The following is a 27,909-nucleotide window of genomic DNA, read 5'->3' on the forward strand; positions in this document are numbered from 1 at the left end:
GAGGAAATGGGGAAGCAATACTGTAGAAAGTATTTGGTCCTCCCTTGCTAATAGATTACTAAGGCTGTTTAGGAAACAAAGAGATAAGCGATGCTCAAGAAGATTCCACATCAACTCTCACTGTTAGCTAATTTGCAAACTTCTGATTGTAAGGTTTCTAAACCTTCTTCTGACATTAAAGCTGTCATTCAACAGGATTAATTATGCCACTGCTGACAAAAACTGGCTGCCTCTTCAAATTATCATCGCTGTAGGTGAAAAATATCACAATCAGTTTGGAGGTTGTTTACATTTTTGAAACGTTATTTATTTACAAGACCTCAAGATTGAAATGAAATGATAGTGACTAATTGCTACAACTGGGAAAAGTAAATTGGCAAATCCTACTGAGTACACCTGCACATGCTAATCTTTGTGCAACAGTGGCATGAACAATGCAGATTGCAAATTATAATTAACAGGTATTATTCTGCTTTTGAGTTACTACGTTTTGATAACCCGATTACCCTGGAAATGATTTATATCCAGAAGTTACTTTATATCAAATTCTTTATACATACACATCCCTGATATGCATTTTTGTACATTAACACAGAACCAGTGTCCAAGAGAAATAAGCCATTCCCCATACTTTTATACGTTGCATTTAGTTTTAGGTTTCAATACTTAATGTCCATGCCATGAAAGCCCCCAGAAAACAAGCAAACCACTCCTTAGCACTGTAGACAAAGACATCTTATGCCAGGCCAGAGTAACAGAGCCAATCCAAAGTGGGGAAACGCAAAGAAAAAAAAAAGTTACCTTCGTAACTGTTGTTCAAGATGTGTTGCTCATGGTCATTCCACTTAGGTGTGTGCACTCTGAGTGCACAAACTGTTGGAGAGTTTTCCCTTAGCAATCTCCGTCAGGCCAGCAGGGGAGCCCCCTAGAGTGGTGCTGCCACAGCAGCACATATATACCCCTGCTGGTCCTCCACCCCTCAGTTCCTTCTTGCTAGAATCATCCGACACAGAGGAGGCAGGTGGGATGTGGAATGGACATGAGCAACAAACCTCAGAATACAACAGTTACAAAGGTACATAACCCCTTTTACTTCTTTGAGTGCTTGCTCATATCCATTCCACTTAGGTGACTCCAAAGCCAAACCACGGAGGTGGGGTCAGAGCCTACAGAGAGCCAGACTGCAATACAGCCCCGCCCACCGCCACATCCTCCCTAGAGTGCTGCACTATGGCATAGTGGTTTGCAAAAGTGTGGACTGACGACCAGGTTGCTGCCCTGCAGATCTCTACAGTGGGCAACTTAGCTACAAAGGCAGTGGAAGATGCATGGCCCCTGGTGAATGGGTTGTGGTAGGTGGGGCTGGAACCTGCGCCAGCTCGTAGCACATCCTGATACAGGAAGTGACCCAGGACAAAATATGCTGGGCTGACACCAGCAAGCCTTTCATCCTAACAGCTATGGACACAGACAGTTGGGGTGGACTTACAAAAGGGTTTAGTCCTAGCCAAATTAAGGGCTAAGGCTCGTCTAACATCTAAGGTGTGCAAAGCTTGCTCCGTCCCCGAGCTGTGGAGTTTTAGGTAAAAGACCGGTAGAAAAATGCCCTGATAAAGGTGGAAGCAGGACACCGCCATGGGCAGGAACATGGGGTGAGGGTGAAGCCTGATCTTGTCCTTGAATAAAGCAGTGTATGGAGGGTCTACTGTTAGAGCTCACAGCTCCAAAACCCACCTAGCAGAGGTGATGGGCTCAAGGAAGAACACTTTCCAGGACAGCGCACAATGCCAAAGGCTCAAAGGGAGGGGCCAGGAGCCTAGAGAGCACCAGGTTTAGATCCCAGGGGGATAGGGCTTATGCACGTGGGGGTAAACCTTATCCAACCCCTTAAGGAAATGATGCACCATAGGGTCCATGAAAACAGACCTACCCTGAGTGGAAGGCCAAAGATAGCCACCAGGTGCACCCTTACTGAGAAGGGCCAAGCCCTGGATTCTAAGGTCTAGGAGGCAATTCAAGATGGCCAGGACTAGGGCCTCCATAGGGGAAAACACCTTACCCTCTGACCAGAGTATGAAGAATTTCTACTTCACCAGGTAAGAGGCTTTTGTAGAGGGTTTTCGACTTCAAGAGAACTGCCTGAACTCGGTCCAAACACTGCTTCTCCATAGCAGTCAGCCACGGAGTTTCCATGCCATGAGGTGCAGGGATTGGCGGTTCAGGTGCCAAAGCCGGCTCAAACTCCTGAGAAATCAGGTCTGGATACAGAGGAAGGGCCAGAGACCATTCCACTGAGAGCTTGAGGAGGGCTGGGAACAAATGCTGGGAAAACCACACCGAAGCCCTGAACTCCCTGACCCTGAGGATCACCTTGTGAATCAGGGGAAGTGTACCGGAGGCCCTGGAGCCAGGGACCATGAGTGGATTCCCAGCGGGCTGTGGTTGAAGAGGGAGCAAAAAGGGGGGCACTTCCTGTTGCCTCTGGTTGCAAACAGGTCCAGGTGGGAGCTTCCCCACTTCTGGAAGATGGACAGGACCACATCCACCCCTGAGGGACCACTCATGCCCCTCAAAGGACCTGCTGAGATGATTTGCCAACACATTCTGGGCTCTGGGGAGGTAAGATGCCACTGGGTGAATGTTGAGAGTGACAGAGCTCTCAGAGGAGGAGGGCTTCCCAGCCCACGGGATAAGAGCAAGCACCACCCTGTCTGTTTATACAAAACATTGCTGCAGTGTTGTCAATATAAAAACGCACCTGATTTGGAGCTGTGGAAGGAAAACACCACATGCAAGGTGTTTAGCCCTCAGCTACCTGATGTTGATGCGGAGGGAAAAGTCCGTGGGAGACCACATATCTTGAGTCTTTATCTTCCCGAGATAGATGCTTCTGACACCGACTGGGGAGCCTATCTACAACTGAATGGCCGGGGAAGGGCTGAAAAATGGCATCCCCACACAGACCACCTCCTCACACAGCCACAGGGACCTCAACGTGTCCACGAGCACCATTACCACCATATCGATTGGCTGGAACACCAGGTTGTGGCCTTGCTCCAGCCAGAGACAGAGCAGCCGCAACTTGAGCCTGTCAAGACACGCCACATAGGCTGTGTCCAGACTCAGGGGTTTTTTTCGGGAAAATTAGCCTTTTCCCGAAAAAACTTCCCCTGCATCCAGACTCAAGCCGCGTTCTTTCAAAATTATTTCGAAAGAACGCGGCTTTTCTTTCGATGGCGGTAAACCTCAATTTACGAGGAAGAACGCCTTCTTTCGAAAGTTCCTCTTTCGAAAGAAGGCGTTCTTCAATGTAAATAGGGCTTCCTCGAAAGAGAGCATCCAGACTCACTGGATGCTTTCTTTCGAAAAAGCAAGCCGCTTTTTCGAAATTTCTCCGTGCAGTCTAGACGCGATCTTTCGAAAGAGGCTCTTTCAAAAGAAGCCTACAGTCTAGACATAGCCATAGGTGCACACCGCCATGAACCCCAGCAGCTTCATGCAACACCATGCTGTGGTTGTGGAGCCTCAGAATGGCCTCCTTTATTGCCTGAAAGCAGGCTATGGGCAAGGAAGCCCTGGCCAGCATCACCTCTAGACAGGCCCCCCACAAATTCTATCCTTTGGGTGGGAGTTCGAGTGGATATAGCTTTGTTTAAGATGAGGCCCAGCCTGAGAAACATCTCCGTGATGAGGGACGTGTGTTCCAGAACCTGGGAAAGCAAGGAGCCCTTTACGAGCCAGTCGTACAGGTAAACCTGGACCTTCCTTTTACCACAGGAATGGGGTGATGACCACCATACATTTTGTTAACATCCTGGGGGCCTCAGAAAGGCCAAAGGGGAGAGCCATAAACTACTGATCCCAACCCACTGTGAATTGCAGGAAGTGCCGGTGAGAAGGCGTGATTGAAATATGGAAATAGGCATCTTTGAGATGGAGGGCAGCATTCCAGTCTTCCTGAGGCTAGAGACGGAATGATCAAGCCCAACCTTACCATCTTGAACTCTGACTATTATAAAGGCATTGAGACCCCTCAAGTCCAGGATGGGCAAAAACCACCTTTAGGACCAAGAAATAATGAGAGTAGAACCCCCAGCCCCTGAGGTCCAATGGAACCACCTCCAACAACCCCCCGATTGGGCAGTTGTTGCACCTGCAGCCTTAGGAGATGCTCTTGAGGGGGGTCTCTGAAGAGAGACAGGGTAGGGAGGCGGGGTGAAAGCAAAATGGGATGAAGTATCCACTTTACAGCATGCCTAGGACCTAGCGGTCTGTCACGATATGTGACCAAGCACAGTGCAAAGGGGATAAACAGTTGGTAAAGGGCCATTGACTTATGGCTGGTACACTGTCCCCGCTCAAACCTTCAAAGGCTTGGGCTGGGGCCTTGGGGCTTGTTCGAGGCGCCAACGAAGAGTGGGACAGCCGCCTGCCATTCCTGTAATTGTTGCAGTCCCTGCGCCTTGAGAAGTCCGGCCTGTTTCCCTGCTGGAATGGATGGGAGGAGGCTCTTGGGAGGGAATGTCTCTGTGGGGCTGGGGTGTGAATGCTGAGGGACTTGAGGGTTGCTCTAGTATCTTTCAGCCCATGGAGGCTGGTGTCAGTTCACTCAGAAAACCAGCCCACCCCCTTGAATCGCAGGCCCTGAACAGTGTTCTGGACCTCTGGCAAATACTGCTGGGACTGTGCTTGCAAGCAAGCGAGATAAGAGCTCCAACAAACCATCAGGGGCAGTAAGAAGGAACTGAGGGGACAGCGCCACTCCAGGGGGGTCCCCTGTTGGCCCAATGGGTAGAGTTAAGGGAAAACTCTCCGACAATCTGTGCACACAGCACATACTCACTTAAGTGGACTGAACATGGGCAAGCACTCAAAGAAGAAACAGTGCTGTCTTGGCAGCACTGCTGCTTATGCTAAGCATTTCCTTTGTACAAGGAATAAGAGCCATTACACCACCTATAGGGTAGCAGTCATTTCTGGGCTAGGAAGAAGAGAAAACCTAGAGCAATGGTCTCCAACCTTTTTATACCCAAGATCACTTTTTAAATGACAGAACAAGCCAAGATTTACCGCCCCGCCCCTTCCTCGAAGTCTCGCCCTTTCCTCTCTAGTCTCTTCTTCTCCATCACTTGCTATCCGCTACCTGTATACTGCTGCTCCCCCCCGCCCCCCCCATTCTTCTGTAGGAAGAGGTTTTTCCAATGCCTGGCTGTCTAGACTGGACCAAATGTCAGAGAAAACCCTTCTTTTGGAAGCCCCCTTATTCCTTGTGGAAAGAGAAATATAGGGGTAACTGAAAGAGAACATTTGCTCTTTTTTTTTTTTTTTTTTTTTTTTTTTAGTGGAAGAGGAAGAACAAACGTATCCCTGGATGCAGAAGAGTTTTTCTGGGATATCTCCGGAATCCTGAAAAACTCCTGCAGACTAGCCTTACCCTCACTGGGTTGAGGACAGGATGTGCAGGCTCTGGGGTGGGAATGAGGGATTTGGGTGTGGGAAGGGGTGAGAGGTGCAAGCTCTGGGAAGAAATCTGGATGCAGGAGGAGGTGGAGAAGGGGACGCTGGGTCGGGGAGGTGGCTTCAGGCTGGCCAGTGTTGAGGTCAGATGTAGGGTTAGGGTACTAGGCAAGCCACAGGCTTGTGAATATGAGGGTGCAGGAATTTGGGTTGGGGTATGTGAGGGGCTCAGGGCAGGAGGGTCCAGTGTATGATAGGTTCAGATTGAGGGTCTGGGGGAAGGGAGAGTGCAGGAATGTTATGATGCTGTGGGCAGATGGGGGCTTGGCCCCACTTGGGTTTTTTTTTGGCAAAGTTTCATTTTTAAATAAAATACTACATCAAACACAAGGTTTCAGCATTGTTTTTATTTATGAGAAGGGCAGGGAACCTGTTTTGGGTCAGGGGTCATTGACCCACAAAAAAGTCAGTTGGGGCCACACAAGTGAGATGCAAAATAAAAACTCCTCCAAACCCCCCCAAGCCTCACTAATGTGTCCCCTGCTCCCACCAGCATTGTTGGGGCCATGGTACTGGGGAATGGTGCCAGGGGTAACAGACAGGGTATGGGGTGCTGGGTAGGGTACCAATGGGTGCTGGGGCAAGGGACAGGGGGCCTGTGGATTCAGGGGCAAGGGCCTGGGGCAGAGGACAGGGTGTCAGTGGAGGCAAGGGACAGGGTGCTGGGGTTGGGACAGGATGCCAGTGGGAGCAGGGGGCAGGGAATCCTCAGCATGCACCTTCTCTGCCCCCCCCCCACCTGAGGAGGGAAGCTCTGGCAAAAGCCTCCTCCCAGTACTCCTTCCCCCTCCCCCCCAAAGGAGGAAAGCCCCAGCACACGCTTACCCCCAGGACTCCTCCCCAGCACGCACTTCCCTCCAGGACTCCTACCTCCTCCCCCGCAGAGGAGGGGAGCCCCGGTGCGCGCCTCCCTTCTCCTTCTCCCCACTCCCAGGAGGGAAGCCCTAGTGCACGCTTCCCCCAGGGTTCCTCCCCTCTCCCCTGCAGAGGAGGGGAGCCCCAGTGCACACTTCCCCCCGGGACTCCTACCTCCTCCCCAGCATGCGCTTCCCCCCGGGACTCCTACCTCCTCCCCCACAGAGAAGGGGAGCCCCGGTGCACACCTCTCACCCTCCCATTCCCCCGAAGCCCCAGCACACACCTTCTCCTGGGACTCCTACCTCCTCCTGGCACACCACAGACCTGAAGGAAGGGAGCAGGCAGTGCACTTCTGGAAACCCCAGAAGTGGCGCGCAGTTGCCGGACTTCCCTCCACCCCGCAGGAAGCTGGCACTACCTCCATTTTCAGAGGTAGGTAGGGTAGTGGGGCCCTGAATGCCTCACTATTGACCGGTCGAGCCCGCCTGATCAACCAGTCAATCACGATCGACGCGTTGGTGACCACGGACCTAGAGCTTCTTCGTTCATTGTGAGAGAGAGGCTTATGCTGCATATTGTCCATTCAAGGTTGTATACTGACCATCAGTGCCAAGGGGCCCAGCTTTGACTACCTTTCCCAACTGGAATCTACACAAGTTGTTACCTGATTTAAACATGGTCAGTGATGGAAAGTTAATATTGCACGTTTTATTAAAAATATGGAATATTTGGGGTGTGGGGTATATAACCTGTGTTATACAGAAGGTCAAACTAGATGATCACAGTGATCCCTTCTAGTCTTGAAATCTATAAATTTATGAAGGCAGGGAGGTTCAATATCTGATGTGAACCAAGATGCACATTGAAAAACGTTTTTCAAAGCTCTGTTCTTTTACCCACTACTTTCCACAGCTGGGAAACAGATGAAGCAAAACTATTGCTTTTTACTGGGTTAATAGTCAATAGTCCAAATGTTACATTTTTACCCATTCAAGTTCATTCAGATCACAACATAACAGACACATTTTAACTTGCTGTGGGACAACATGAAAAATTAGCAATTATTTGCTAATGTATTAAAGGGAGAAAAGACCTAATGGACTTTCAGCTGTGGTGAATGTAAACACCAATCTATGACAGCAAATAACCCAAAAACAGGGAATAGTCAAGTATTTAGAACAGCTTTTAGACAGGGCTGGGTAACCTCAGACTCGGGTGGCCTGGATCCAGCCCCTGAGGCTCAGCATTGGGGAGCCCGTGCTGGCACTCCAGCCACTCACTTGCAGGGCAGGAGCACACAGAATGTACTAGCCTGGGACACCCTAGGCTCTGATGTCAAGGGTAAGGTGGGGTGTGTCATTCTCCTTTTCAGTCGGGGGCTTCTCACTTGTGTGCAGCCCCGACTGGTTTTCCTGTGGGTCAGTAGCCCATCACCCAAAAAAGGTTTCCCTCCCCTACTTTAGGAGAAAGCATTCTAGTACTATGTTACTTCACTCTGAGGTCATCTTCACAAAACATGGATGGCTAATATTTACCAAGTACGCTTAGGTTGATGGCATATATCCAAAGAGAAACTATCCAAGTTCTTGTCTCATTCCTGACATTCTCAATGTTTAAACAAACTTTGGACACTGCTCCCTGATTTTTTGTTTTGCGCTCTGGTTTCATTAGATCAGATAATTCTCCCTCCTCTCTCACTGGGCGCTTTTTGAATAATTGCCATTATTCACCCTAGAAACGACGGCATTATTTTTCTTCAGTTTAAGCACACACACACACACACACACACACACACACACACACACTTATTGCTGATACAAAGTTAAGACTGGCTTAATATTCAAACAAAGGAAGGTCGTTTGGACACTACTTCTGCAAAAGAAGTCCAATTATTTTTCTCTTCACACACAGAAAGAAGGACCTTCAGGATTTTCAAACTTTCGTCTCATGACCCAGTTGAAGGTAATTGTTGATGCCTGCAACCCAACAAAGTGGAAGCTCCAGGGTGGGGCCAAGTCTGAGAGTTTTGGCTGTAGGGTGGGGGGAAAAAAAATCAAGGCTGGGGCAGGAGGGCTTACTTCAAGCATCTCCAGGTCAGTGGTGCAGCAGACTTCCTGCCTGTCCTGGTGTGCTCCAGAAGCAGTCAGCAGCAGATTCCCAGCCAATGGGAGTACAGGAGATAGAGCTCACGGCAGGGACAGTGTGTGGATCTCTGTGTGCTTTTCCCAGCCCACCCTCCCCAGGAACTGGGCTGACTGCTGGCCAGTTCGGGGGTGCAGCACAGTCTGCAGTGCCAAGACAGGCAGGAAGTTTGCCTTAGCACTCATGGATCTCCAGCAGCAATGAGACCCAGGTCCTGACATTCCACGGCCCAGTAATGGTCGCGACCCAGAGTTTGAAAAACCACAACTCTAGACACACACACACACACACACACCCACCCCCCTAACTGGAACTGTTTTTAAAATCAGTTAGAAAGGTGCAAATTCACATAGATCCAGGTGAAGGATCTGAACATAGATGTATTAAGCAACAATGTTTGAGGCCAAAGTTCTGATTATCTTACTGTACATAAATTGATGACAAATTTAAATAAACTTAAGGGTGTACATTTTGGCCCCAAAGCGTTAAAGAGTGAGAATGCATACAGACATCTGGGTACGTATAGACTACAGGCTTTTGTGGACAGAGGCTGTCAACAAAGCCTCTGTCGAAAAAGAGCGTCTAGACTACAGCCAGTTGTCGACAAAGCAAGCCGCTTTTTAGACAGAGTCTAGATGCTCTCTTTTAAAAATCACAATGTGGATGCAATAGCACCTTTTTTGACATAGCTCTGTCGACAAAAGGTGATATTCCTCGAAGAATGAGGTTTACCGCCGTCGACAAAACTGCCGCGTTCTGTCGACTTTGTGTCAACAGAATGCAGCAGTCGTGTCGACGCAGGTATAGTTTTCTCGACAAAAGGTCATGTTATTCAATATTGCCGAAACTGTCAGCATCAAAATGAACTGTGTTCTTCATATGTAACCATACTTTACATGGATGCCAACTACTGAGAGAAGGACTGGGACATTGGCAACTCTATTTTAATTGTACAAAACTAATCTGAGATGTGCGTATGTAAACTGAGTTAGCAGTTCCATTCATTTCTATAATGGTACATTGTTCCAGCTGAGAGGGATGCATTATCCAGCATGAAGACAGAAACTTGGAGGCTAAGCACATCAGTGACACAATACAGGAACAGACCTGGAATGTGCTGGATGGACTATGCTAGTCATCTGTGCTACCAGAGACCTTGGAATTCCAATCAAGAGCCAATGTTGCTAATTAGTAAGTGGTCTGGCACCAATGATTGGCTTTTCAGAAACTGCAATTCCAAAATACTTATAAATGTACACAACCTTTTATTCATTGGGTAGCCCCTTGAAACTTATTGACTTGTTTATTTCAGGCATGTTGAACCAAATGTGCACTGGAATATACTCATTCTAGTCGTACAAACTGGATGAGCACTTGCACAAGCAGCAATGCCAAACTACTCCATAATATTTATTCCATACCTTCAGAATTTTCTGAAGGGAAATGAGAAAAGGAAAATGATAGTGACAAATTCAGCAGCTTCAGGGGGTAGCCGAGTTAGTCTATAAAGTGCTACCAGATCATTTGTTTGTTTGTTTTTTTTCTGTACAGACTAACAAAACATGTAGATGGAATCATTATCTTTCATGGGCAGAGCCCACTTCCCATGAAAGCTCATGATACCATCTACATGTTTTGTTAGTCTATAAAGTGTTACCGGACCATTTGTTGATAAATTCAGCAGTTATTACTGTCATTTAATGTTGCTATTAAATGCTTATTGGCAATCCTTCAAATATTGCAAAACTTAAATTGAGCTTGATACATTAAGTTTAACTCATTTTTAAGATATCAATGGCACAAAACAGTAATCCAAATATTAATTCAACCTTATAGACATTTAGGTTTGTTCAAATTTCCAATATATAAAGGCTTATTTGCTCACTATAGAGCTTTCAGAATTAATAAGAGCAATTTTCCCCTTTGACACCAATACTGTTTTTAAAGAAAACAAATTTTTAAAGAAAACGAATTTTTAAAAATTTGAAGTAATTTTTTTAAACACCATGAATCCGTTTCTTTCCTCAACCTCCAACAAAAAGATCAAAACAAGTTTCAACATATTGGACAACACAAGTCTTTCTGACTTATTTAAACTCTTAAAATATGATGGTAATTCAAGTTTAAGAAATCCTGGTGGATTTTATTTTGGACAAACTTTCTAAAAGTTAATCCAAGTTTTTAAATAGATTTTAGGCTTTGATCCAACTCCCTCTAATGCCAAGGGAAAGATTTATTGGGGACTAGATCATGCTCTTAAATCACCATCTTTTTAGATTTCAGGAATGTGACGATGTTAATTCTGTTTTCTTACATTTGCTAAGTGATTTTTTTTAAAGTAAAAATATAATGCTTGTCACTATCCAGTATGCCCCTCTAACATAAAATTGCCAAATCAAGGTCTGTTCAGTTATGTTTCAAAAGAAACTACTTAAACAGATTCAGCATAGAAGTCAAACTGCTACAAACAAACACACTGTGCAGAAACATCTGTAGTATAGTATCTTCCCAATGGAAAAATAATTCATTTCAGTATGCATTAACTTTTACTGGGAAAATTCTGTTTGGAATACTATTTCCCAGATTATGGGGAAATAATAACGGATTTCTATTTCATACTATTCAAGCTCTCATGAAGCCCTTCAGAGAAGCAAACATTCATAAGAAATGGTATCCAAGATTGTAGGCCTAGGATTAGACTTCTGCTACCTTTGTTTTGGCTTGCAGTTGCAGGCATGTTCTCTGTTCCATCCTAGGAAGCAGGAACAGTACTGAAATATACAAGCAATTGGAGCTCTCATAATTGAGAAAGAATGCAGAGTAGAAGGATGGCCTCATGTGCATAGGTAATTACCCACACAGCATCCTAAATGTATTAAATGGTTCACCCACCTAATTTAAGTACAGCATAGTACACAATTCTCATCTCAGAAGGGTGATGAAAAGACAGAAGAGGAAGATATTGTTCAATTCAGTTTTTGGCCTGATAACCTTAGTGTCCCTGTACAGCAACTGTAGCGAAATCCCAAGTAAATCTAGATCTTAAGCCCTTCATACTTCAAACCCAACTTTAAATTAGCCACAAATAAGGAAATGGATAACATTCTCTTGTATGAATTACCTGTTAAATTCCGCATACAGGTTAGCATAAATTAAGACAATCTTTATCAGAAGAACAATGAGTCATCACACTGAAGGAAACATTAATTTAATTACAGATTTGTTTAGTTTTCCAGAAAAAGTTATTTTAAAAAAATTATGGATGGCACCATAATATTCTAGCACACAAGGAACAAACTATTAATTTTTTGCCACCAGATTGACAAGAGGTAATGAAATGTGACAGTTCACCTTTTGGAAATTCTGCTCCCCCTCCCCACCCCCCCCCCCCATCCTCCCCATCTTTGGTTAACCCACAAGTTACTTTAATGATCTCTGATCAGTTTCACTGTTTGCCATAAAAACAGACATTACAGCAAGCTCATAAGTAGGGAGTAACTTGAATTACAGCATAATCATGCAAAAAAGGCAAAGAATTAGTACAGTTCTAAAGCAAACAGTACTATGAGTCACAAACCCTACAGAGACTTGCAGTTTCATTTACCTACAATATATGCAAACAACATTCCATTTTAAAAAACAGTTTGGAGAAAGAGTTTAAACAGTCCAAAGAAAACCAAAACATAGTGTCTGCATTAAAATCCAAATTAGCCTCAGAATTGAAGCTAGTGGTCTGAAGAACTCAAATGTAAAAATGGCTCTTAACCAATTGCTAACCACACAGGAGGAATGGGTTATCACTGAATGGATTTCACTTATTCCAATCGCGAAATGGTGCTTATAAAACTCTTGGGAACAATAATGTACTGTATTATATATTCTATCCAACGTATTATACATCCAAAAGATTGGAGCTAAATAGCCTTCTGGACAAGAAGAATCTTCTCAACTTTCTGAGTAAGATCACTTTATCGTAGTTTCGTTTGCTATTCTAATATTCGTATTGTGTGAATTCTCTCACATTGGGCTTGATACAGTCACAATCCATGCCGGTCACTACATCGGTATTTAGAAAAGGAAAGTTTTCAGGTTTTAAGACTGTAGTGCTAAGAAGCGTAAAGTGCAAAGCCACATAGTCTAGGAAGCCCTGGGTTTTGCCTTAATGAAAGCCATATGCTGGTCAGAGAGAATGAAGAACAAACTCAAAAGCTAATTCTAAAAGTTTGACTCTTTCCTAGCGAGATTCAAGCTGGGTCTGATCCGAGAGCCGTCTGCGCGTTGTGCCTCACCTCTCCCTTTCCCGGAGGTGAACCACATGCTTGCTGCGGAACCGTGGAAGTTGCCATACAGGCAATTAGGAGACAGAGCTTTCACGAAGGGAAAACTGATTGATTAGCCCCAAATTTGTGCTGCCTTCCCCTCTCACACAAGCAAGCCCAAAGGGGCCCCTCGGCCTTCAATAGGTGGAGCCGCCGTGGGGAACAATCCCCAGGGCCGCGGGGGAAGGGAAATCAAACTTACCCAAGTTGGAAAGCAGGGCTGGGCAGCGCCTTTGCGCCCTGCTGCTCAGCCGCCGATCTGAGCTCAGGCTGCCGCGGCTCCGGCTCCTCCCATATCAGAGCAGCCCCCCGAGCCAGCGCGCAACCACAGTAGCCCCCTCGCTGCCCATTTCCCAAAGAGCCGAGCAGCCCGCCGCCGCCGGGAGAACAAGCAGCCTGAGCGCCGGGAGCAGGAGAGAAAGAGCGAGAGGAACCACCCAGCGCCCAATTAATCATCACATGATGAGCCCGAGCCTCCGCCTCCCCCTACGCGCTCCTGCCGCCTGCGCCGGCCCCGGGGAGCCAGAGGAGCTGCGAGGGAGGGAGAGACACACCTGTAGGCGCTGCACATATCCGCCGTGCGCACCAGGCGAGACAGGAAACTGAAAAAAACAGCCCAGGGAGAGGGAGACGCCCCCGGCCCCCCTCCTCCTCCTCCTCCTCCGTCCCCACCCCCTGCCTCTGCTCCGGATCCGCTTGCACACGCCTCTTCTCCCGGGAAAACCCAGCGCACAAATCACCCCTCTGCTTCCTCCCGCCCTTCTCCCTCGGCTCAGCGACGTCTGGTCGCCTCAGGGCCCGCGGCTTGGCTTGCGGGCAGCGCGCCCGGGGCGAAATGTGGTTGTGGAGAAGGGGAGGTGCTGGGCAGCGCTTAATGAGCCTGTGCCCGGGGGCTGCGGGAGGGGGCGGCGATCTGGTGCCCGGGGGCTGCGGGAGGGGGCCGGCGATCTGGTGCCCTGGGGGCTGCGGGAGGGGCCGAGGATCCGGTGCCCGGGGGGGCTGCGGGAGGGGCCGGCGATCCGGTGCCCGGGGGCTGCGGGAGGGGCCGGCGATCTGGTGCCCTGGGGGCTGCGGGAGGGGCCGAGGATCCGGTGCCCGGGGGCTGCGGGAGGGGCCGGCGATCTGGTGCCCGGGGGGGCTGCGGAGGGGCCGGCGATCCGGTGCCCGGGGGCTGCGGGAGGGGCCGGCGATCCGGTGCCCTGGGGGCTGCGGGAGGGGCCGGCGATCTGGTGCCCTGGGGGCTGCGGGAGGGGCCGGCGATCCGGTGCCCGGGGGCTGCGGGAGGGGCCGAGGATCCGGTGCCCGGGGGCTGCGGGAGGGGCTAGCGCTCACGCCAGTGTGTGCGGAGACCGGGGCATTGTGCGCCCTGATGCTGGCGGGGAGCGGTGACTGGGGAAGCAGCTTTGTCTGGCCGCGGTGCGTCCGGGCGGGCGGGAGGCAGCGGGTTCCCACAGCTCGCCTGGCCTCTGTCGGGGGCTCGGGAGCTAATTGCTCCCCGCCGGTGGAAACGCGCCGTGGGGTGGCCGGGGGGGAGCCGGGCGGTCGGAGGAGCGGAGCCATTGCCCGCTTCGCTTTAACGTGCCTTCCCCGCGGGTAGGGGGGGACCGTGGGTCACTGCAACCTGGGAGCTGCCTGCCCAGCTGCTGGCTCTGGGAGAGGCGCCGGGCGGGGCTGTAGTCGCGTGACCAGCCGGGAAAGGCCCCCGGGGCTCGTTACACCCCAGCTCCTCACTAACCAGACCTGGGAAGTCAACTCCCTCTCCCCCCCCCCCCCCCCCCCCGCTCCAGTCCCGGGTCACCATGTGACGTTTTGTCTGGTGCTTGCTCGGTGGCGGCTGGCAGCTTGTTTAGCTCACCGGCTTGCCTAAGCTAAGCAGGATCAGGTTGGGTCAAGGCGGGAGTGGGAGACCTCTAAGTTTGACCATTGAGAAATGGGTTTGGGCCATTCTGTTTTCCCCTTTCTGCAAAGTGCTGACCGGGCAAGAGAAGGAAACATTTTCCATAAAAAAAAACAGGAAGTCCGGTGGCACTTCAAAGCCTAACAAATGTATTAGGACATAAGCTTCCCAGTTGTATCTCATGAAAGCTTATGCCCTACTAAATGTGTTAGTCTTTAAAGTGCCACCGGACTCATTATTTTTGCTGAATCAGACTAACATGGCTGCCTCTTTGAAACTATGTATCATAAAAAGTTTCCATATTCAAAACTCTTGCTACTCCCAGTGACCCCAGTAGTAGAGTCTTAGAGAGGGGGTAAGGCTTGAGAGTCTTGCCTATTTATTTGCAAACCAGTATTAAGTGATTAATCAGCCAGTATTTGTTGATTAATCAGCCAGTATTAGTTGATTAATCATGTTTATCCCAGAAGTGCCTGAGGGCCCACCACGGATAGGGCCCCTATGGAAGGCAGGATGCCAACACGGAGTAGTGCCCAAAAGAAACTTACAATGGAAAGAGACAAGATAAAGGCAGACAGAGAGTGGGGGAACGGCTAGACCACAAACTGCGGAATACCCAGAGTACTAGCAACAAACTGCATGTTATTAGTTACACAAATCTTTGGGGCAGGAGTGGGGAAAGAGGAAGTTACTTAGGAAAAAATAACATTTATTTGAATGTATTATTAGTAACAGAGAATATGCTAATTACAGTAGACAAACACAACATAAGGACACAGGCAGTAGCCATTAAAGCAGGGTTTTATAATCCTGATAGGAGTGTGGGCTGGGGGGGGGGGGGAGTTGCCCATCTTGCCCTGCTTCTTATCCTTTTCATACTACAATGCCAATAGATAATTTCTTTCTTCCAGAGAGCCCCTTCCAAGAGCTCTGCATGGAATTCCAGCCCCCCTTTTTCCTTTTCTTGGTGAGCCTCTTGCAGAGTCTGCTCCACCTTTGTCAACTTTTCCTGTAGCTTTGTTGTTTCTGTCACTGCTTCCTCCATCACCATTCCCTTAAATAGTTCTGCTGGCAGGGCCTCTGACTTGTTCAACTGGGCTTGAGTCCTGTCTACTCCCCCATCTATTGATGCTGTATTGCTATCAAAACTCCTTTGCTTCTACAGGGGGGAAGAGAGAGAGGGGGACTGATTTGTATCCCCACAGTACATGGTTCCAGCCCAACTTCCATTCCTGGTATTTCCTGCCAGGAGGCATTTACTTCTTCCAGCTCCTAGTCAGCTTCTCGTAGGTGTTCCTCTAGCCTGTGACAACCTCTGAGTTTCTTTTCTAGTTTCCTCATCATTCTGGCAAATCTAACAAGTCCCTCCAGTTCTCTTCTGCGTACCCAGAAGGGCCAAACATCACTGATCATATGTTCTCTAGAACCGGAGTAAGTTTTCCCTCTGCTGGCTCAGAAACTGTCTTCTGCTGCATCAGGGCTGGGAATCCTCGCTAGTCTCTGCCCTCTGCCCAAAATTATGGGCCATAGAAGGTTCCTCACCATTGTGGCCCTCACTTAGCCATGCTGGCCTTGTACTTCTAATACCACCACAGCCATGGGGTACACTCAGTCTCTCCATGCACAGAGGTATATGGACTGATAACCACTGGTTTTCCACAGATGGAAATTCACTTCCTCATATAGTTTGCTCACAACTCAAGGCCACTATCTGTAAGGAGCATCCCAAGCCACAAACCCAGTCATAAACAGCCCATGTAGCCACACACCCTTAAGGCACACTCTTGTCTCATATCTGCCACAGTGATTCCACTGGGGTTGAGAAGACTGGAGTGCCAATAACACGTCTGGACTTCAAAACTTAGATCCAGACAGGAATTTCTCCCTTTGTAATCTTCTCCATCCTCTGAAGACCAGAGTTTTACATCTTCCTGTCTTTCTGAGAATCTTTTCAATTGGGCCTGCTGATCAGATTTTTTAGTACCATCTGCCTTGAAATAGGCCTCTGAGCTTCCCACTGCAGTACTGGCAGAATCTTTAGGCCTCAGCTGGCAGAACCTGCAACTGTTTTAGTTTGATTTGATCCACAGGATTAGCAAACATGCCTTAGAACAGGGCTGTTCCACATGCTGAGGACCGCAACTTAAGTGTGGTTGCATATACGTGCAAATATATATGCAAATACCTTTCACACTGACAGGCATGAATACAAAGCTTAAGCCGCAGCGCCAGACCCAAACATGGCCAGCGTGAGCCAGTCAGCACCTCTCAGGCTCTGCCTGCAAGGCTAAGCAGCCAGCATTTCCCACAATGCCCCAGCGCTCCTGGCAGCTCCTCCCTGGGGGCAAGAAATGGCGACACCCTGTACCTGTCTGTTCTAGCCAGCCAGACTGCTTGCATCTTTCAATGCTCGCTCTGCCTGGGAGACACCTCGTCAGTGTGGAACGTGTTCTCAGTGGAGGCCATGTTCAAAAGATTCCACCCACGGGCCACGTGTTGACTAGCCCTGCATTAGAATGATAGACTCCCAGAGCTTCGTCTATTTAGCTTGGCAAAGAGAGGGTTAAAAATGTCTTGATTGCAGCTTATACGTGCCTACATGGGAAAGAGATACTTAATAATGGGCTCTTGAGCCTAGCAGAGAAGAAGGGTATAACCCTATCCAATGGCTTGAAGTAGGAGAAGACAAACTCAAACTGGAAACAAGGTGTCCATTGTTAACAGTGAGAGTCATTCACCATTGGCACAGTTTAGCAAGGGACATGGTGGATTCTCCGTCACTGACATTTATTAAATCAAAATTGAATGTTTTGTTGAGATTTGTTTCAGGAATTATTTTGGAAGTTCTATGGCCTGTGTGATACACAAGGTCCAACAACACAGTTGCAATGATCCCATCTGTCCTTATAATCTTTGAACGAAAGTATCAGATCTTCAGCTTAGCAGGTCCCCTTTACCTTACAGACATGCCTCAACTTTTACAGTCTTCTCCACAGCTACTCATCTTGTAACTCCAAAGACAGCATTGTCCAGGAACTGGCCCACTCCTGTACTCATTCAGGACTTCAGGCAGGCTACAGCCACTCAGGGCCACATCTCCAGCAGGTCTTCAAAGCTCACCCCTGGGGAAGCCGTCTGCCCCACTCTGATAGAAGGCTGAGAAGGAGAGCAGAGCAATCAGCTTCCCAAACAAAGGGAACTCTACCTTTTGGTCTCTGGGTCTCCTCCCATCATCCTCACACAGCTCTTTATTGCTCACAAGCCTTTTCTACCCTGGAACATTTTGTTGCCCTAAATTACCTTTTGGCAACAAAACAATGAAAGTGTTTACACTACAATGTAGCTTTTGTTGGGGAAAAACACCTAGTTCTGGTGACAAACTTTCAGCTTTGTGAGAAACTTTTGTCTTTTCCCCTGCCTTTATTGTCAACAAAGAGCCAGTGTGGACTCTTATTTGTTTTGTGGAGAGAACTGGCTTCTGCCAGTACCCTACAATGCCCGTAATGGTTGCCGTGCTCAGTGTTTTGTGATCTCTGCTGCACCCCTTGCCTTTTAAAGTTCCGGGACGTGTCTGACAGCTGAGTGAGCTGCTCCATTTGGGGAACAATAAAGAGAAAATCATTGGAATGCTTCTTTTCTGCCCTGCTAGATAGAGAGCAGCCAGCTGGAGAGACTGCTGTGCTGCTCTGATATTTTTTAGCATGGAGAGCTCACAAAGCTATGAGGAAATTCCAAGAAGTGCAGGAATCAGTTCTGCCTTCCCACAACACTGAGCTGTGGGACGCTTACCCACATTGCTTTGCTCTGTTGTCAATAGGATGCTAGCAGTGCAGCCAGGAAATGTCAATGATGGGAAACAGAGCAACTAGTTTTCACTTCTGGCAACTTTTGCATATCAACAGCACTTTTGTCACCAAACCCTCCCAATGTAGACAGCTTCCCCAGTGAAGTAAGTTATGCTGCTGTCAAGTGCCAGTATAAACAGGCTCCTAGCACTGTTAGCTACTCCCCTTGCGGAGGAGGTTTATCTAGAGCAGAGTTTCTCAACCAGTGGTACTAACACCCTTAGGGGTAGTTGAGAGAAGTCTGGGGGAGGGAGGGGTAAATCAACACAATTGAAATTTGGAGAAAACTGAATTTTTGTTTCAAGTTTTACAGCGCTTTATTATTTTTGTACTTTTTACACCCAAAAATTTCATCACCTGCCCGACTATGATTAAGTTGTTTAAACAACTGTGTTGCAATGGTAGAAAAAAAAGGTGTGTCTGAAAACTGTAGATACTGGGGTACTTTATACAAAAAGGTTGAAAAACACTGATCTAGAGCCCTGGGAGAACTGCTCACATTGCGGGTGTTGTGACCACATATTTGGTCTTCGATACTGATTATTATGTAATGAATCAGAGGAGGAGGCATCTGGCAACAGCATCATAACACTCCTGTATCCCCCCCCCCCTCCACCCTGACCCCAAATCTGAGCCTATCATATACTGGAACTCCCTGTCCTGAGCCTCTCACATACCCAAACTCCTGCACCTCCACATCCTCAATCTTCTGCCACAACACTCTTGCACCATCCACACACTGCAAATCTGTGTCTTGAGTCCATCATACTCCCAACCTCCCTGCCCTGAGCCCCTCACGCACCCCAACTCAAAATCCTGCACCCTCACATCCTCAAGTCTGTGGCTTGCTCAGTACTCCAACCCTACATCTGACCCCAACACTCCCAAGCCTAGAGCCCCCTCCCTGAGCCGGCATCCTCTTCTTCACCTCCTTCTGCATCCAAATTCCCTCCCAGAGCTTGCACTTTCCCACACCTAAATCCCTCATTCACACCCGAGAGCCCACACCTCCTGTCTCAACCCAGTGACACTAGACTGCAGGAGTTTTTCTGGCAAACACGATGTTTTGGCAGACTCTGTATTCATCATTCCATGAGAAATGAGGGGGGCTTCCAGTATAGATGGGCCAAATGTCGGAAAAATTTCTTCCAACAGAAGGATCGGAAAAAAGCGGCAGTGTAGCCATACTCTGAGAGGCTACGTCTAGACAGGCCACAAATTCCGGAAAAGGGATGCAAATCGGGTAAGTCAGCATAGGGAAATCCGCGGGGGATTTAAATATCCCCCGCGGATTTAAATAAACATGTCCGCCGCTTTTTTTCCGGCTTTTCCCCAAGCCAGAAAAAAAGCGTCTAGACTGGCGCGATCCTCCGGAATAAAGCCCTTTTCCGGAGGATCTCTTATTCCTACTTGAATGGGGATCTGGAGCAAGTCTTCTCTGGACAGACCAGACCTAGTCTGGGATTCTCCTCAGAGTCACCTGGGCAAGCATTGAGACTAGGAGAAGGCTGTAGAAAATTCAGTAAGGACAGTAGAGGTAGCACACAACAACTGAGCAATTGTGCAACTTTTGTGTATTATTCCTCTGCAGTGTTAGGTTTTTGCCAGTATTTCTTTGAGAGAGAAGGTTTACAACCCCCTTCTAGCTGTTAGTATGGAAAAATCACAGAAAGAAGAGTCCAGCTGCTTCAGCTTTATTAATAAAGTACAGATTATACTGTATTAACAGCATACAGGTTTCTTCTTTGTACTCCTGAGTTTTCTTTTAGTATTGCTCTTACCACGCCCGTTTTCTCTTTCTGTGATTGAAGTTCATAGAAAAGTTTAATAATCAATACTATAAATGATATTTTTCTTTTACTTTTTATTTTCCTTGGAGAAAAGGAATCCTCTGTTTTACTGTGAATGCTTCTCCCCCGCTCCCCATCCTTAATAATCAGTGGTTTTGTTCTTTCTTCAAGGGTGTCCAAATCCAGGCCCAACACTATATTTAACACTGCAGTTGAACTATTCATACAGTGAGCTTTCTGCACACCAGCTACAAAGGAGTGTAACAGCTCACTGTACTGCCACCTGCAACCATCTGCCCCGGATCCCATGAGTTAAAAGGGAACAGGGGCAGCAGATGGGCCAGCACAAACTAGAAAGATTGGAACACAGGAAATAGCAAGAGAATTGCGATTGAGAAACAGAGTGCTGTGAAGGGGCAAATAAGGCCTCCTTTCACATTGCCTTATTGCAATCCTAACGTGCCTCCTGCAATGACAGGCATATTATGCAGTACTGTGGCCAAGTGCAGGGTGTGGTTATCTTCTTTTGCTGTCCCTTGATGTGAGGATGATGTGTGCCAAGAGAGTTCATTGGTGAATTTTTTTAAGTGGCTGAAGAGCCCAATTAGTGCCCTGCAGATTTTCCTGCAGAAGTGACAGTTGTAATTTTGGAAGAGATGTAGTGTTGGCCGGACTTTTGTGCCCTTTCTTTTGTCCTCTGTGGCACATCTGTTCTCAAAGGCCATGTCTATGATATAGAGAAGATCAAAGCTGCCGCAGTTGAACTTCCGGGGTTCAAATTAGCGGGTCTAGTGAAGCGATGCTAATTTGAACTGATAGGGTTCTCCCATCAGTGCTGGTAGTCCTGCTCCTATGAGGAGTAAGTGAAGTCAAAGGAAGAGTGTGCTCCCTTTGACTTCCTGCAGTGTGGACAGCACCAAAATTTGATTGATTTGCATTTTGCATCAACTATTCGATTAGTTGATAGGGTATCTGCCTCTGCCCCCACTGACCCTGACTGCAGCTTTGAAATGCTACGAAGTGCCTGATGCCAGGCCCCAGCAGTGTTTCAAAGTGGCAGCACCACATGGAGCCCAGGGTCAGCAGGAGCAGAGGCAGAGGTGCCCTATCGACTAATCGAATAGTCGATGCAAAATGCATCGACTATTCGATTAGTCAATTACTTGCAATTTAACATCCCTGCCAGGGACACTCAGCAGTGCCGCATGAAAATAAAGGCAGTCGTACCAGAATATAATGGAGGCAAATGAATAGTCTGGGTCAGTGCTGCAAACATGCTGCTTCTATGAGCAGCTGCATGGGATTCTAAGGGGGAACTCGACCAGTGTCTCAACACAGTTTATGGATTCCTCTCAAAAGACTCCCCTAGCAGCCTCGAAGAGCAGCATGGAGGACAGTGTGAATAAAGAGGAGGAGGAAGAGAATGGTTAGCAGATGAGTGACTGCTCACAATTAGTGGCTAGGCACTCTGCCTCGGCCTCCCTCCCTGGCATAAAAATTCCATACACCCCTTACTTTCACAGATATTCTGAAGCACACAGCAGGTGGCCACAACAATGGGAATGTTTCTAATGCTGAGCTCTAACCGTAGTCCATAAATTGTGAAAATCTTCTCTTTAAATGTCCAAAAGCACATACTTCCACTACTTGCTCAGTCTGTAGTTGAACTGCTCCTTACTGCGGTCCAGGCTGCCCTTGTATGGCTTCGTGGCCTTGAGAGTATCGAGTAGGCTGGGTCTCCAAGTCTCACTATTGGCATTTCAACACCTCCAATGTTAATTTTCCAGTCTGGGAAGAAAGTTTCAGCTTGCAGCTTTCTGAAGAGACCAGAGTTCCTAAAGATGCACGCATCATGCACTTTTCCCAATCATCCCACATTAATGTCAGTGAAATAGCCCTTGTGATCCACCAGCACCTACAAGACCATCAAGAGATATCCCTTGTGGTTTATGTACTCTTTGAAAAGGTGGTTGAGTGCCAGTATAAGTATGTATGTTCCATCTATTGCCCCACCAAAGGTAGGGAACCTCATCAGAGCAAAGCTGTCTACTATGCCCTCCATGTTTCCCAGAATCACTACCTTCAGGAACAGAAGTATATTGATTGCCTTGGCTACTTGGATCATAGCAGCCCCCATTATCCATTTCCCCTCTCTGAACTGAATCTTTACTGACTGGTAGCTGTCTGGTGTTGCAAGCTTCCTCAGGGCTAGTACCATTCACTTCAGAGTGGGTCTCATTCTGGTATTGATGCACTTCAGGGCATGGAGAAAGCAATTTGCAAACTTCTATGAAAGTGATCGTACACATGTGAAAGTTTGATTGTCCCATAGTTGCATAACTATGCAGTCCCACCAGTCTGTGCTGGTTTTACAGCAACAGAACCAGCATTCCATTGTGTCAAGAGGATTGAACACCACCTCCTCTGCCACTCGTGTACTTCAAATGCTTCACAGAAGCATGTGTTCATGGCCTCCTCAGATTCTTGCTCATTCCAGCAGGTCCTGGATACTCTCTGGACAGACTGCAGCATAAAAGTGCAAGTGAGTTAATATGATTGCCATAGGACTTTGCAGCTGAATGGGTTCTATTGATGGGTTCCAGGATTACCCTGTTATATCATCTGCATGGATAACCAGGGAAAAAAGGTTGGGCATGAAAGGATTGTTTGCCATTGCTTTCAAGCGGGGGAGGTGAAAGAGATGAGTGCATTATGAGACATTGATGACATGTACCCAGAACCACTCACTGTATTGTTTTGATCCCAGCATGCACTGGGAACATAACCCAGAATGCAAAGTGCAGCAGGAACTGAGGGGTAGCTACCCACAATGCATGACTGTCAAATTTGATGGCAGTCATCCTACTGGAGAATCACTATGTTGAACTGTTGTGCATGGTGAGGACATGCACCTTTGACTTTACAAAATCAGGTGCTAAAAATCAACCTTACTAAATCTGACCTTATGTCTCAATGTAGACAAGGCCTCAGTGAATCTCAAATACTACAGGGGTGGGAACTAACGGAAAGAAGTTTTGGGCTGGAAGCTGTAATAGCAGAAGGGAGTATCAACATGTATGAGGCTTCATTGTATCTGGGAACTGCACAGGGTTGCCAATTTTAGCTTGTCATAGACCTGGAGATTTCATCACATGACATAATCCTTAGTTAAAAACTAATCTTACATTTCTGGCAACTCCTGGACAATCTTAGAGGGTTGGCAATCCTAGACCTGCATCATATTTGAAATGTTTGCCACTGCCTGGTATAACGATGTATTTTAAGTGTTCAGGTCTCAGGTTTAGTATTTTAAAGGGTGACTACACAGGGCATTTACATCTGTTTTTTTTTAAAGTTGAAAAATAATTTCAAGTATTACACCTGCTCCAAAATCTCCTGCCACTATTTGTTGACTTTACAATCACACTTTTCTATTTTAAAAAAGTTTGTTTTACTGTTCCCTGTTCCTGTGTGAAAGACCCACATAAAGGGTCAGAGGCTAACTGCTCCCGAGCTGACCATATCAGAAAACTGTCCTTAGCCAACGTGCTTTGGCATTATTTGCAACAACAATAGATAAAATAAAACTTGTCTGGATTTGTTCTAATTTTGTGTGTCTTCAAGGATTTTTAATTCTTTGTCTTAGTGTGTTTTTCTCTGGCTGGTACCCAAGCAGAATAAGGCTATGATCTTGCAAATACTTACATGTGTGCTTAACTTTAAATATATTGTTAGTCCAAATTGGAGTACTCGTATGTGACTACAGCTATGCACATATGTATGTGTTGGCTGAGTTGGGCTCTGGGCGCATACTTCTGCTACCAGCTGATGGAAGTTATCCCTTTCACTCAAGTGATGGAGGCCTGTGCTTTCATTACTGGAGGCATAATCTAAACTGACAGCTGGTGATAGTGATTATTGAGTAGTAACATTTGTTTACAGGCTTAGCTTTGCCTGAATGTGAAGACCTTTAAATGGCAGATAAATACTTTGCCTCAGTCTTTACTGCAGAGGATGTGGAGATTCCCACACCTGAGCCATTCTTTTTACATGATCTAAAGGTCTGTGCCTGTGCAATTTGATAAACAATAATAAGTCACCAGTTCAGCTGGTGTTTACCCAACAGTTCAGAACTAATACCTGGTCTAAGTAACAAATCATTTAAATCCGCTTCTGTATCATATGACTGGAGGATAGCTAACGTGGCACCAATTTTTAAAAAGCCTTCAGACATGATCCTGGCAATTACAGGCTAGTAATCCTGCCTTCAGTATCAAGCAAATTGGTTGAAACTATAGTAAAAAATAATTATCAGAATGTTAGGAACCATTTGAAAAGGGATACATAATAAACAGTAAAGATCATAATGCTATTACATAAATCTAGGGTATGTCTGCATCTTGAATATATGAAGTTCTGCTCACCCTATCTCAAAAAAGATATATTAGAATTAGAAAAGGTACAGAGAAGGATGACAAAGATCATTAGGGAATAGCTTCTATATGAAGGGAAATTAAAAAAGACTGATAACAAATGATAGCAAGCTATATAATCATTAATAGCATGGAAAGGGTAAAAAAGAAAGTATTTACTCCAAATAAGACAGGAACCAGGGTCACCCATTAAAATTAATAGGCAGCAGGCTTGAAACAAACAAAAGGAAAATTAATAGGCAGCAGGTTTGAAACAAACAAACAAACGTACAAGCATCTGACGAAGTGGGTCTTTACCCACGAAAGCTTATGCTCCAACACTTTAGTTAGTCTATAAGGTGCCACAGGACTCCTCGCCGCTTTTGCAGATTCCGACTAACACGGCTACCCCTCTGATACTAAACAAAAGGAAGTATTTCTTCACACAGTGCTCAGTCAATCTGTGGAACTCTTTACCAGGGGATGTTGTGAAGATCAAAACTACAACTGGGTTCAAAAAAGAATTGGAAAAGTTCATGGAGGTCCACCAGTAGCTATTAGCAAAAATGATCAGCAATGGAACCCTTAGGCTGCGTCTAGACTGGCAAGCTGTCTACACTGGCCGCTTGAATTTGCGCAAGAACACTGACAATCTAATGTAAGATTTGTCAGTGTTCTTCTGCAAATACTATGCTGCTCCCGTTCGGGAAAAAGCCCTCTTGCGCAAATGTATTTGCGCAAGAAGGCCAGTGTAGACAGCTAAAAACTGTATTGCGCAAAAAAGCCCCGATGGCGAAAATGGCGATCGGGGCTTTCTTGCGCAAAACTGCATCTAGATTGGCATGGATGCTTTTCCGCAAAAAGTGCTTTTGCGCAAAAGCGTCCATGCCAATCTAGACGCTCTTTTTCGCAAATGCTTTTAACGAAAAAACTTTTCCATTGAAAGCATTTGTGGAAAATCATGTCAGTCTAGACCTGTGGTCCCCAACACGGTGCCCGTGGGTGCCATGGCGCCCGCGGGGACATTTGTCTGCGCCCGCCAAATGCTCAGGGCTGGCCTGGCCCCGGGCACGTGGCGCATGCGCGGTGCCGGAGCCAGCCCGGGCGCGTGGCGCACGGTGAGCGCCGGCCCCGGGGGCGCCACGGATTCACCCCCCCGCGGCGCATGGGGGGGGAAGAGCGCCAGCGCCGGCCCCGGGCGCGCGGCGCTTGGGGGCGGGGGGAGGAAGCGATAGCGCTGGCCCTGGGCACGCGGCGCTTGGGGAGAGAGCGCTAGCGCCGGCCGGGGCGCGCGGCGCTTAGGGGAGGCAGGGGGGAGAGAGCGCCGGCCCCGGGCGCGCGGCGCTTGAGGGGAGAGCGCCGGCCCCCGGAATGCGGCTATGGGGGGGGCCCCGCCCCCCCCACCGGGCGCCCGGCGGGCGAACGGCCACGCCCCCTGGCGCCCGGCAACCCCAAATGGTTGGGGACCACTGGTCTAGACGTAACCTTAGTGTCTCTAACCTCTGACTTTCTGATGCTTTATGTGGATAACAGGCAATGGATCATTTAATTATTCTGTCATGCTGTCTGGAGTGGCTTACAACCATGAGTACCTACCTCTGGGCAAACTGTCAAAAACAAGAGTAGGCACCCACCCTGATGGTGTGTTCTCTAATTAGTTTTCACCAAGTCAGTAACAAACATGGACTGCTGGATCATTGTAACTGTCCTACCATGGAGTCACAGGTGGGTCCCCTGGACTCTGCAGTCTATGTTACCACCCAGACAAACAACTTAGTGATAAACGGTCACTTTCACCAAAAATCACAAGTTTCAATCACAAGGTTGCTTCCATTTCCAAGAGATCAGTCACCTCAGATCAATTGGTGCCCTACATATTATACCAAAGTCAATGCCTGTAGCCAATTCTGTAGTAAATTATCTAAAAGTTTAATAACTAGGAAAAAGAAATGAGAGTTATTTATAGGTTCAAGCAAGCAAGTATATTACACAAATTCATTACTATCTAAATCCTAAGAGTGGTGGCGGTGCAGTGATGTGTAAATTTAAAGTGTCTTTTTGGGCAGTCCCTGGGGATCCCTGGATTCAGTTTAGAGCAGAGCTACTCAACTTCGGAAGCCCTGAGGACCACAATGATACTCACATCACATGCTGAGGGCCGCAACTTAAGTGTGGTTTCATATACAGGCAGTCCCCGGGTTACATGGATCCGACTTACATCGGATCCCTACTTACAAATGGGGTGAGGCAACCCCGCACAAGCTGCTTCCCCCCAGCAGACCAGCGAAGCTAGCGCCACTCCCCCCCCCCCCCCAGCAGACCAGGGAGACGCGGAGTGGCTTTTCTCAGCAGACACCTTAGCCTGAGAATAAAGGACTGAGGGAAGTGAGGTGTTGGGGAATAAAACTGAGCTCTGGAGAAATGTTTGGCTAGAGTTTCCCCTACAATATGTACCAGTTCCGACTTACATACAAATTCAACTTAAGAACAAACCTACAGTCCCTATCTTGTACGTAACCCGGAGACTGCCTGTATATGCAAATAGCTGCATGAGTACAAAGATTGAGGCAAGACTACACAACATACAGGTCTCATTTAAGTCAGTTCTGCTGATATAAAAAAATGCAATATTTATCCAATTTTCACCCATATGACAGCACTTTTAATGAGCATTGGCAGTCCAGGAAAGTAACTACCAAAATGTATATCAACTGAAGACCATTATATTGACTACTTTTTTGTTTGGGCTCCCATCTGCATGCTGCATGTTGAGCCCCACGTAAATCCAAGCTGCATTGTGGGCCGCAAACAAATGGGCCGCAGGCCGTGTGTTGAGTAGCCCTGGTTTAGAGTGTCCAGCCCTTCAGAGTTCAAATAGCTAAAAAGATGGAAAATTGTCCTGTGGCCTTGTTTCATGTCACTTATTCAGCTTCCCATCCCATAGGATGAGCTTCCTTGCATGTAACATTTTTCCAGGATAGGGCTACGCTTTGGATTGGGATGATCCTTGAGGACCCAAGGATAGTTATTTTTATGGGTAGTAAGGGATGATTCCTGTGTCTGAGTTCACAAGTGCGGAGCAAACACTTTCAAAGTTATGCATATTATAGCAAGAAGTACGGTCATGAC

At 47.3% G+C, this 27,909-nt stretch overlaps 1 protein-coding gene across 11 annotated transcripts in view; it reads right to left on the reverse strand.

The window, feature by feature from the left end:
• PLXNB2 (plexin B2) overlaps window positions 1-13,536 on the reverse strand; it is a 346,990-nt gene extending 333,454 nt beyond the window's left edge. For 8 of the 11 annotated variants that reach the window (XM_075928316.1, XM_006122612.4, XM_075928308.1 and 5 more), the window contains exon 1: window positions 13,039-13,358. The gene's annotated coding sequence lies outside the window, so the exon portion shown is untranslated. Of the gene's footprint in view, window positions 1-13,038; window positions 13,359-13,390 lie in introns of those variants that run through there. The other 3 variants (XM_006122609.4, XM_075928258.1, XM_006122610.4) reach the window with 3 other exon arrangements.
• Window positions 13,537-27,909: the final 14,373 nt, after the last annotated feature.

This window comes from Pelodiscus sinensis, chromosome 1 (assembly GCF_049634645.1).
Source record: "Pelodiscus sinensis isolate JC-2024 chromosome 1, ASM4963464v1, whole genome shotgun sequence".
Classification (NCBI taxonomy): Eukaryota; Metazoa; Chordata; order Testudines; family Trionychidae; genus Pelodiscus; species Pelodiscus sinensis.